This window comes from Schistocerca gregaria, chromosome 5 (assembly GCF_023897955.1).
Source record: "Schistocerca gregaria isolate iqSchGreg1 chromosome 5, iqSchGreg1.2, whole genome shotgun sequence".
NCBI lineage: Eukaryota > Metazoa > Arthropoda > Insecta > Orthoptera > Acrididae > Schistocerca > Schistocerca gregaria.
Window position 1 is genome coordinate 612,319,564 of NC_064924.1, and position 12,513 is coordinate 612,332,076.

The following is a 12,513-nucleotide window of genomic DNA, read 5'->3' on the forward strand; positions in this document are numbered from 1 at the left end:
CCTCTATGAAGAGAAATGTAAGATTTAGATCAGTGCTCCTGCAACGGAATAAGTTCTGCTTGACAACTAGTCCAATAACATTACATATCGTATCATGCAAAAGGTAGGATAGTATAGGTTTGATTTTGGGGTATGTTATCGGTGTACAAATAAAAATGAAGGTTTTTTAGTGTGGTGGACTTCTTCAGACACTATCTGAACTTTTGTTCAGGATTCACCTTTTGTATCATACCTACCTGGATATTTTGTCTGCCTCGCACTATTGGAAGAATGAGCCTCTATCCATGGACATCGCTGTTTAATTGCTCGATAAATTGTGCAGTTTAAGATGTCTAATCATGCCCGTTGTATTTTTTGATGGACTTTTAGATATTGAAAGTAACATCTCCATCCTCCGTAAAGTATTGCCAGCACCATGATGTTTGTTTTCGAGTGTCGATATTTATTTGAATAACTTTACTTGAATGAAACCTGAGACATACTAGTTAAGAATGCAGTCAGCGTGTTTGTCTAGCGGCGGTATTCAATTCATAAAACAGCGGCGCGTGTATGTTGCCGCAGGCACACGCTGCTGAGCCGTTTATCATGAGCTGCTTGAGAATTGCTCGAGAACTAGAGGCTCGAGGAATTCTCGGTGTGCTCGAGTCTCCTCGCCTCACCATGCTGCTGTTTGCATATCAAATGTTTCTAAAAAATATTTCAGTTTCTCTTCATATTGCAATATGTATGACTTCTGTGCAATGTTTAGTTCTTGTGCAATAAATAATTGAAAGTGTTCGGCTTTATGCACACACTGTATTTGCAGTATGTTTATTTGAAGTCGTAAGTACGTTGGGCATGAAATGCCATTTGAAGAACTGAGGAATATTAAAATGCAATAGGGCATTAACTGTTCTTTGTAGGTTGCTTGTGCAGTTCATTCTATTTTTGTGGAAATTTTTATGTAATGAAGTAGTAAGTGTAGCCGTAGGTGTGGTACCCGTCCGTTAGATTGGTTTTCCTTGTAGTAGCCATACACAGCTACTTCCTTATGTAGCTATACCATATTTCGGTGTACTCTCAGTGAAATTTATATTCAGACATCTATTTCATCTGTGGAAATTGAGATGAATCGCTCTATTAACAAGAATATGTGGTTAAGATTGCAAGTGCTCTCATTTGCTTTACATATGAAAAACTTGATATAAAACTTCATATAGATGTTTTAGAAACAAGTGTTTGTAAGCTTAGGTTTTTCATTTAATAATTCTGTTGGTGAAATTCACATGCTAAAATTGAGTTTGGAAAAATGTTTTTTGGGCTTAAAGGGTAATTGAAATTACGATGGTTTGTCACACCCAGTGCCTAAACAGAAGCATCCTTTCTTCTTAGCAAGTGCTATTTTAGACACTATTGATGACTGTGTTGCTCATATTTTGCCTCAAGCACAATATTTTCCTTTTATTTACAGTACAATTACATTGTTCCATAAAATTTCAACACGTGAATCAGACTGGTGCACTTAAAATTGTATATTATACAGGGTCCACATATAGTTCTCTTGATGTCGTTCATGCACCAACATTTGCAGGTATGTTCAAGACAATGTAGCACAGTACTGCACACCTCTATAAGCTTAGTTCTTGAGACTGGAAAACAATCCCTGTCCCTAGCTAATAAAGTGTGTGATAATCAAAAATAAAACAAAATAGGTTTGTATTAGAAACAGTGGTATGTCACATCTACACCCGGAAAGCCACATTAGTGTGAGATTGTCAGGAAACCTGCATATGAGCTCTAATTCCTGTTTCTCATCATTTTGTGAGATGTTGGTGGAAGTAATATATTGCTAGACTCTTCCCCCTCAATTGCAAACCTCTCTGTGATGCACAATGCCACTGGACTTTCAGAATCTCTGCAATACTCTCTGAGTGACAAAATGACCCTGTGAAAAACCTGCCACTGTTCTATTAACCCCAACATTGCAAGCATCCAACAGTGATGAGCAGTACTCAAGAATTGATTGGAGAAGTGTTTTATGAACCACTTTAGAGTGAATTATTCCTTAAGATACTTGCTCTGAATGTCATCAGGTTTTCCCACTATCTGTATTCTGTGATCATTTCGAACTTGTCACTCTACATGGTTACTCCTAGGCATTTCATGGAAATTTTCGAGCAATTTGTTACAATAGCGGATTTATTCTATATATGTGCAGTATGTTACATTTATTTACATTCAGTCCATACACCATAATCTCCTGCAGGTCATCCTGTAGTTTGCTAGACTACATTTTCGAAAACACCATCTGCAAACAGCCTCGTGGAGCTTCTGACATCCGCTATAAACTAATACTTCACTGTGGTACTATAATTTTTACATGTGTTGGCTTTATTTTGTTAAGAATGATGTGCTGTTTTATCTGTGAGAACATGTTGAATTGTTATTTCTTCACTAAATGACTGCAGAACTGTATCAAATCCACTCGTGTCAAGAAACACCGAATCAAAGTGCCAATGTATGCAGTGCTGTGGACCTCATAATTGAACAGAGCATACTGACTTTCACAGGCTGTCTGATATGCTTGTTGATTTTCTATAGTCAAGAATTTCATTCTTCAATTATGTTGTGATATCAGCATAAACATGTTCCATAATAAGTAGATTGATGTCATTGATATAGTGCTACTGCTTACAGTAAATTTTCTTGCAGAGGTGTAAGACAAGTGATTCAAAAAGTTTGAAGGCCATGCAGTCAGGGATCAGTATGCCAGTCAAACGAAGCTACTGTGAGCATTGAGGCAACCATCCCACTGATGATGCACCTGGCTGGAGATACACATTTGGTAAAACACTGTTTACTGCTGTGTAAAGAAGCTTAACTGCCTGCTTCAGATTCTAGTCAGGTATCATTGACACCATCAGGTGGGGAAGAGACCAGGACTATTGGGTGGGTGCAAGTGTCTCCCACTTCAAATGTACTTTCAATTTGTAATATAGGGCGTGTATTATGAAGCTGCAGCACCCAGCAAAGAATTTGCAACACCATTCCAGAATGGTGGTGTTTGACAGGCATGTTCTCCCATGCATGTTCCTCATTGTCCAATTGATGTCAAGAGACATTTGTTCAGCAACTGAGAAAAGAATAACAGTGGTGGTCATGTTATATTGCCATAGTGAACATTCCTGAGTTGTTACAATGCATGTATGCTGCATCAGTGCCCTTGAATGGAAACTTTTACTGCCCTTGATATAATCAGGACAAGTGCTACCAAGCATACTATAAATTGGTTCCTGTACAACATTCCTAAATGACAAAAGTTATGTCTTGTACAGGGGTATGACCCATGTAGCAAGAGGTTGGATTAGATGTGATGTAAGAATATTTTGTCAATAGTGTTGCTACACGAGTCACAATATCTTGAATTCCTAATTGGATTAGATATTAGCTGGGGGTAGTTCAAATAACTCCCAGTTTCACTGTTCTAACCCATAAACTGTTGTTACTAAGTTGGCAGCTTTTGTTCTTTGTGGTGGTATTAATGACAGCCTTCTAATACATACGAAGATTGAAAGCAATTCCGGTAGTTCATTAGCTGTGATCAGAAAACCACTCTTGCTCTCTCTCTCTTTAAATGTAAGAAGCCCTAAACTCCTCACAGGCAGTGATTAAAACACTAAACGAACCTGCCTCCATCCCAGAAACAACAAACCAACTTGTTACAGAAGCTGTAATGGAGGACTTCATCTGAACTGTAACAGTCGTCCTGTTGAACATATTCCAGGACAGGAAGCATGAAGTAAAAATGGTAATAAAGCAAACCCCCAGACAACTGCTGGGAAAAGACCTTGAAATCATGCAAAGCATGAACAGGGTCCACATCAGTCAGACATCTGGAAAGAAGCCCCTCATGAAGACCCTAATCCCGTGAAGCTTCATGCCATGAGACTAGAAACGACAAAACGAACGTGATGTTCGTTAATGACCAGGGACTCTAGAACAAAAACACATACTTACGCACACCCTATACACAGAGAACATACGCATTCTTGGAGTAACAGAAACATGGTTGAAACCCTATGAAAGCTGCAGGCTAAGCAGATACAACTGCTACTCCTAGAACAGACACGATGCCAGAGAAAGGGTGGCAATCTACACAGACACCAACATACCCACAGTACAGATATCCCTCCAAGACACAGAAGCCATTATGGTGCAAATCCGGATGCATTGACAATGCTAACAGTTGCCTGCCTCTATAACCCACCTGGACACCCAATCCCATACGACTTCCTACAGTACCTAATGACAACACAAATTCCTCCTAACAGACATGAATGCAAGACACACTCAACTTGTTGACACTGCAACAAACGTGAATGGCCGCGTCCTTTTTGACATGCCAACAACCGATCCCATTATGAGACCAGCACTGGACCAACCAACCTTCATAGGACACCAGGGCACCTACACACCAGACCACATCCTGCATAGTCCCATCCTATCTGACAACCTCACAGTACCCCAGCGAGGAGACCCCATAACCAATGACCATCCTTTTCAGCACCTCAGCAATTAGCACCCCTAACTGTCATCCCACACAATGCAATGTACATATACACTCCAAGGCGGACTGGGCCAAGTACAAAACAACCATACAAGACGAACTGACAGCACCCATAACTCAACAGACAGTGATGATTTAGACTACATAAACACCCAGCTAGAAAACTCCATCAAGAAGGCCACATACGAAGCAGTCCCAAAAAAGTCAACTAGTGCCCCACCATACCGGCGGAGGTGCTAGCAATCATCCAACAAAAAAGACTACACTGCGAAATGACGAGAACCTGAAACCCAGATCTCAAAAGGCAATGGAACCGCCTCAACGCTCAGGCAAAACGACTCGTCTCCTGTCACAAACAAAAAGAATGGGACGACACATGTAGACAGCTAAATTACAAAGATGGCCGCAAATTTTGGAATAAGTTTAAAACTTTTAACAGGCCAAAAGAAACCCTCCAAACACATGATCCTTGTAGTCAATGAACCAACCACAGACTCTAAAAAACAAGTAGGCACCTGCCAAAACATCCTCCAGTCCATACATTCCTTCCCATTTGACGACAAATTCTGCCGACCCCCAAAGATCAACTCCCCGACCTTCTCAACAGCCTAACAGAAGACACTGCCGAACTGACAAAACCTATCACGGACACACAAATTATAAACGCAATAATGACAGGACGAAACTCTGCCCCTGGACTGAACATTAACAAACGCATACACATCGAAAACTTCGCCTTCCCCACCATAATCCCAACACTATCACTAATATTCAACTACTGCCTGACAAACGAAGCAATCCCCAAGACATGAAAGACAAGTAAAACCATAATGATACATAAAACCAACTACTAACCCCCCTCTCTTACAGACCAATATCACTACTAGACGTCATAGGGAAGACATGAACGCATCCTCAATGACAGACTACAAAAACATGCAGACAGAAAGCAACTACTCCATATCCTACAATCCGGATTTCGAAAGCACCTCTCCACCTCCGACCCTCTCATCAAACTTACTAGCAACATCACCAAAGGATTCAACAGATCCCATTGCACACTAGCCATATTTTTAGGCACAGAGCGCGCCTTCGACTATGGCACAACGGACTGCATTACAAGCTAATTAAACTGGGCATCCCACCCAAACTAGTGCGCCTCATACACATCCAGATCACCGGAAGGATTTCCAGAGTCCATGTAAATGACGCAGCATCAGAACCACTCATCCCAGAGGCAGGCGCACCACAAGAAGCTATATTATCTCCGCTACTGTACATGCCTGACGCACTGACCCCAAGAGACACCAACGAAAAGATGGTGCTATATGCGGACGACACTGCTTATTGGTGCACAGGCCTCTGGACAGGTGCCTTGGCCACACTCTAAGAATGGAGGATAAGACCAAACCCCACAAAAACAGTGCTACTTCAGCAACGAAACCTGAATCGAAAGAAAACACACACACTGACATCACCCCCAGACTCTGGAACCAACCACTACAACTCACAGTCTCCACAAGATACCTTGGGGTATTCCTTGACAAACACCTAAACAAAACAAGACGAAGAAAAAACTTTATCAGACAAGTTCAAGGCCGACTATGGATGTTCCACCTAGGGATGGGCTATGATCGCGAGAAGCGAAGGCAGTTTCTCGAGAATTTCTCAGGTACGCTCGAGAAGTTGACAGTACTGTGCTATCTGACAAATTGCACAAGCCCTCAGTACACGAAGCACTGAGCCGCAGCGGTCGTACTAGTCCTATGTATGTGTTCGGAAAAACTTTGAAATTCTATGATTGATAACTGTATTACTGTTATATGTACTGAAGTATTAGTATGTGTCTCATAAGACAAAAATCAAAGAATTGTTGTTTCAGCACAGAATTCGCATAAAACAAGCTTTATTCTTACAAAATAAATTATCTTGTACATTCTGCATGCATGCATGCTTAAATGTAAGAGAAGTGCTATAGACTTTTATATACAGAAACTGCGTACATGCGTTTACTTACTGAAGAAAGAAATGAAACAAAAAGTTGTTCAGCAGAAGGCATTTTTATATCCCATTGCTACACTACCTTAGATTTTTGTTTAGAAATATGATTTTATTAACCAATTGGCCTTTTAGTCTGCTTCTTTGTTTGTTTATAAGTAGTCCTGTTTTCGAAAATATTCTTAAACTAGGAACAGCACTTGGCACGATAGCTAGACATGGGTAACTGTTTTCATTCCCCCCCCCCCCCCCCTTTTTCCTTCCAGTAGTGTAAAGGATTATCTGTGTGTTGTAGGTACGATTCTTCCAAATATCGTTGTACCTCCAGGCCTATGCTATCTCAACCATTTTTCATTAGATTTTTGTTGGAAACCTCTTCATCGAAAGAAGCCCATAAGGAACTACTGGCGTTTTGTACGAGATGGTACTCGTGGCTAGTGTCGTTAGCAGCTGAATGAGTAGATCGTATGGTCTCTACCACGTTTGTGCACTCTGCAATTAGGCTTGCAATGGCATGTTTTGAATGAATGGAATTCGTACATGGTAACGTTTTCAATCTTGGGTTGAGAACTAGTAACGTAAGTACTTTGTTTATATTAATCCTAGCTGCTATTAGTGAGTTGTGGAGATGTTCCTGTAGCTCTTGCGCTATTGTGGTAGCCCACTTCCCATTGCATACGGTTATGATTAGCTGTCTAATTACTGGAATAGCTTTTGAGAGAGAGGTATAGTTTTCAGTTGAGATTTCACTTGTTACTACTTCAAATGGCTCTAGTACACACAAACATTCGCTCAAAATTCGCCACTTGTCAGCTGTGAGGTTGTCTACACCTGAATACAAAGTTGATAAATAGGCTGCAATGCATTCCTTTTGCTCCACTAGATGATGTAGCATATAAAACGCACTGTTCCATTGGGTTTAGGTTTCCTGAATCAATTTATGAACAGGTTTTTTTTGTTAGATCCTGGATCTCATGGACTTTTTCAGTAGCATTGCAACTTGTTTTAAAATAGCTTATCATTTTTCTGGCCTTTTCCTGCATTATGCAGAGCTCACTGTTGCTGTTCAACGAACTTTTAACAACTAAATTGATGGTGTGTGCTAAACAAGGCACATGTTGCATATCTATGTTGCCACTGTGAATAAGTTGTACGGCTGCCGTCATGTTACTGGCGTTGTCAGTTGTGATGCTTACAACTTTGTTTTCAATGTTCCATGTTGAAATCACGTAATCTAACGCCTCACTAATATTTAGCGCTGTATGCTTTTCCGAGAAACGGAATGTCCCCAGAGCTAAAGGTTTCAGACACCAATTAGTGTTAATGAAATGACCATTTACAGCAATATATGCCTCACTATTGAGAGGTTCAAATATCAGTCGTTAAAGAAACACAAGTAGTCTTCCACGGCCAAGTTTACAGCCTCTTTCTGTTTATGGTAATCGTCCTCAATCATGAGGCGCAACTACTTTCGATTTGGTATCGAGTATTGTGTGGGTCCAACAGTGAAACAAAAAACGTCGAAAACCAGTGTCCTCGACGATTGAAAGCGGCTGAAAATCGTCTGTTATCATGGCCATTAGTGCTTCATCTAGCTGTTGTTGCCGTTTACTTCCCTCTATGAAGAGAAACTTAAGATTTAGATCAGTGCTCCTGTGAGGGGATATGTTACGCTCGAAACTAGTACAATAAAATTAAATATCGTATCGTACAAATGCTAGGATAGTATAGGTTTGATTTTGGGGTATGTTGTATGTTATCGGATTACGATTAAAAAAATCAATGTTTTTTAAGCGTGGCGGACCGCTTTGGACACTATCGGAACGTTTGTACGGAATTCACCTTTTGTGCCATACATATCTGGATATTTTGTCTGCCTCACACTATTGGAAGAATGAGCCTCTGGATCCACAGACGTCGCTGTTTTATTGCTCGATAGAGTGTGCAGTTTAAGATGTCTAATCATGCCTGTTGTATTGATACATTACGGAGATTTTTATGACAAATGTTGCAAGTAACGTTATCTCCATCCTCCGTAAAGTATTGCCAGGACCATGACGTTCGTTTTCGAGTGTCGATATTGATTTGAATAACAACTTTACTTGAATGAAACCTTAGACATACTAGTTACGAGCACAGCGAGCGTGTTTGTCGATCGGCGGCATTCAATTCATAAAACAGCGGCGTGGCGTATGTTGTCGCAGCCAACTGGCGCGCAGTGGCACACTCCGATGAGCCATTTCTCGTGAGCTTCTTGAGAATTGCTCGAGAGATTCTTGGTGCACTCGAGTCGCCGCACCTCGCCATCCCATCACTGGTTCCAACAGACAGCCATACACAGGTACAACACACATCAGAGCTATTTACGAATACGCCTCAGCACCACTAGGCGGTATACCGAAGACTAGTAAAAAAACTATATGCAACAGAGCAACGACTATTGTGCAGCATTGCAAAAGTACCACCTCGCACCCCAAGCAACAAAGTATACCAGATCACAGACATGACACCGCTCCAGACAAGGCTTGCCAAACTCGGAGCAAGATATGAATCCCATATCCTCCACAAAAGATCAGATGGAAGACATACTGACAAACACACCACCGACATGACGACCAAAATTTAAATACATCCATGCAGCGTGTTCACTAGCTCAAAACACCAGAATATTCCCTGACCTAGCACCAACAGTGACAACTGACTCATCTAGAAACAACCCCACCTCACCTAGACGAAAGACCATAACAAAAACCCATGACATGAAGTATAATGCACCAAAACCCACATCCAAAACACCACAACAGCTCCACACAAAACACACAAGTATCACACAGAAAAACACATCAACACACATGAAACACAACAAAAGAGAACAAGAACAATCATAGACTAAGGAAAATATTGTAATACCCAACTCAGAGTACTGTAGTAACAGGAAAGGAGAACCTGTAATGCAGAAGTGAAAACGCAAAAATACAAACACAACACTCCTGCACAAGCAAGCAGGGGAAAAAAACAATGTAAACCATTACTCGATGAGATATCACTTACTTATCTATTTTTATTTATATTTCAATTATTTTAATTTATGTTACCAATCACTCATATGTTAAGGAACCAAAAAAACTAATATTATGTATAGCATGTATTCAAAAATGTTATGTACAATAAATAAAATAAAGATGTAAACCTCTGGCTGATCAAGGGCACTGAGATAAGCCTTAAAATAGCCAGCCATCTCCCCTCAGGAAAAGGAATGAAACGTGACAGTTTATGTACAGTAAACTCCCATTTATCTGAAATCTGCTTTATCCAAACAAATTTTTCCGATTTTCGTCGCTCACAGGCTCATATTGGCTCTGTCTGTCTGATGAATTGCACAACTACGTTTTTGACTAGCTTGACTGAGACTTGCTGGCACATGGAGCCATGCATTCGCTGCTGTTTTTTGGCATTTACTGCTAATCAGTGGCCTGGCACCCCAAAAGCCCTAGTGTTGTCAATTTGTGCGTGTTGTTTGAAGTTTTAGCGCGTCTTGTTCGTTTTGCGTGGTGGTTTCATTACATTGCTTTCTATTGGATCTCCTTGGAAGTGTAGTATGTATAGTATTGCTCTATGCAATGCGACGTAACCTGTCAAAACCGACAATTAGAGTGCGACACCAAACACTATCTGCGTTGGTACATCTGATGAAGCCAAGCACAGTGTTGTTGCCATGTGGTCTTGGGTATAACAGGGGAAAGGTGGTAGATGTATTGAATGTTTTCATTCGATTTCTGCCACAGCCTGGTGTGTCTTTAGTGTTGTCAAGTTGTGCATCTGTGTTTTCGATGTAACATTTCGTGCTTGTGCTACATGCTTTAAAATGTGCAGAGATAAAAGTGGCCAAAAACCAAAAAAAGTCAGTTGTGTCACTAAAAAACGCTGACTGTGACTAGGGGTGTGAAATGAAAAAAGAACGTGATCTCATTAGAACAAAAGCTTCGTGCTTTGCAGAGCTGGTGAGCCACCTACTAAAGCTCCTGGAGATTTGAACGATGGTAGGAGTAAGATTACTGACTGGAAGACAAATCGATCAGAAATTGAAAAAAAAAAAAAAAAAAATGTTCCATTCAAGTGTCGGGCAGCAAAGTGAAATCTCCATAAACAATGAGAAAAGGCGCATATCCTCAGAAGAGGCCTTATTTTTTGGCATGAGCAAATAAGAGCGAAAGTGTGCCAGTTGCAGGTCCTCTACTTCGTCAGAAAGTGATGAGTTTTTACGAGCTAACTAACATTTGTGAAATTGCTATCAGCGGCGAATTATTATTTGGGGATGAAGTCGCTATCACAGTTTTTAATAAGAAACTGCACACAATCATCGACAAATGAGGTTATAACGGCGATCAACTTCACAACTGTGATGAAACTGGGCTGAATTACAAAGTGTTGCCAACATAACTCTTGCCTCTACACAAGAGAAAATGGCATCTGGGTATTAAAAAAGCAAATGAAGTCATTGTCTTTGCATGCAGTTATGCCACTGACAATCGTAAACAGAGTGTTACTTCAATCAGCAAATCCAAAAAAAACCCAAGAACATTTAGACAGCAAGCAGCTGATAAACCTTCGCCATTGTGATATGTGAATCAGTCTAAGGCATGGATGAATGGTGTCTTTTTCAAAGAGTGGTTCCAGGCAGTGTTTGTTCCAGCTGTAGAAAATACCTGGAGGAGAATGGATTTCCTCGAAAAGCACTACTTCTTGTGGACAATGCTCCCACACACAGTTGGTTACGAAGAAATCAAAACTGCCCTGGAGTACATCAGCTAACAGGAGGAGGCGACTTATCCCGAAATCGTTTGTTTCCAAATTTCGAGATATCCTGTTGCAACAAAAGTTACTCGAGCCAAAAAACCTTTACAGACTTTCTTACCAAAAAATAAATTCTAATGAAGTGTCCTAGATCTTCAACATCCATAAGTTAAAAGTTTTTATTTTTATATAGTTTAATGTTCCTCTAGACAAACTTTTCGTCCCTTTGAGTAATCTCTAGGTTTATTTAATAATTTTGTACACTAGTTCTTTATTCAAAAGAGTAGGTAATAAAATTAAAACTCCTGTTTTTTCATGCTGCCAACTACGACGGATTTTTTCCTCTAAGAACACAATATAAACGAGCTTTGTTATTTAGCATTTAAAAACTTTTGAGTTTTAAATTATACTTCGCCACCTTCTTAACACGTCAATGCATATTTTTTCAGTCAAAAACATGCAGGCTTACTCACAACCACATCTATAACATTCTACGTACCCTACTATGTTTTACGATCATATTTCGCGGTATTGACGCATGCGAGGTATTTCACACGTAAAAACAGGGAACTTCAGTTTATCCGAAATTTTCGTTATCCAAACTGGCCGCTGTCCCGATCATTTCGTATGAACAGGAGTTTGCTGTTCTCTGTATGTGCGTGTGCGCTTGATTTGTACTTGTGCAGCCCTGTGCTTATTTGTTTTTCGGCTCCCTAGCCCTGATGGAGGTTGAACGGTAGTCAGGGTACCAAATTTTCTGATTAGTGAAAAGATCTTTCTCTCACCAGCTCTTAGATGTGTGTAGCACCTGTAAGAAAGTGTCTATTCAAGCTGTAATATTTTCTTCGCAGATGTTAATAACAACTTGCATGTTATGGTGCAGAGGCAGTGTGAGGAATATGCCTGAAAAACTGCATGCAGAGTCAGGGTTTGGGGGGTTGTTGTGCTCTGTTCCTATTTGAGCTAGGAACATTGATGAAACGTCTTTTGGCTTAGCCTGGGGCAGTGGCTGTTTGTATAGCCAGTCATCTTACTGTAGCTATTTTACAGTTCATTAACCCTTTAACGCCGAAGATAGCTGAACATCATCGCCTTGCTTGGTACGGTGTTGTCGAGTCAGGCGAGCTGCACTGTACGGAGAAAATCACGCTGATGTGCAAAATGATCGTACATGG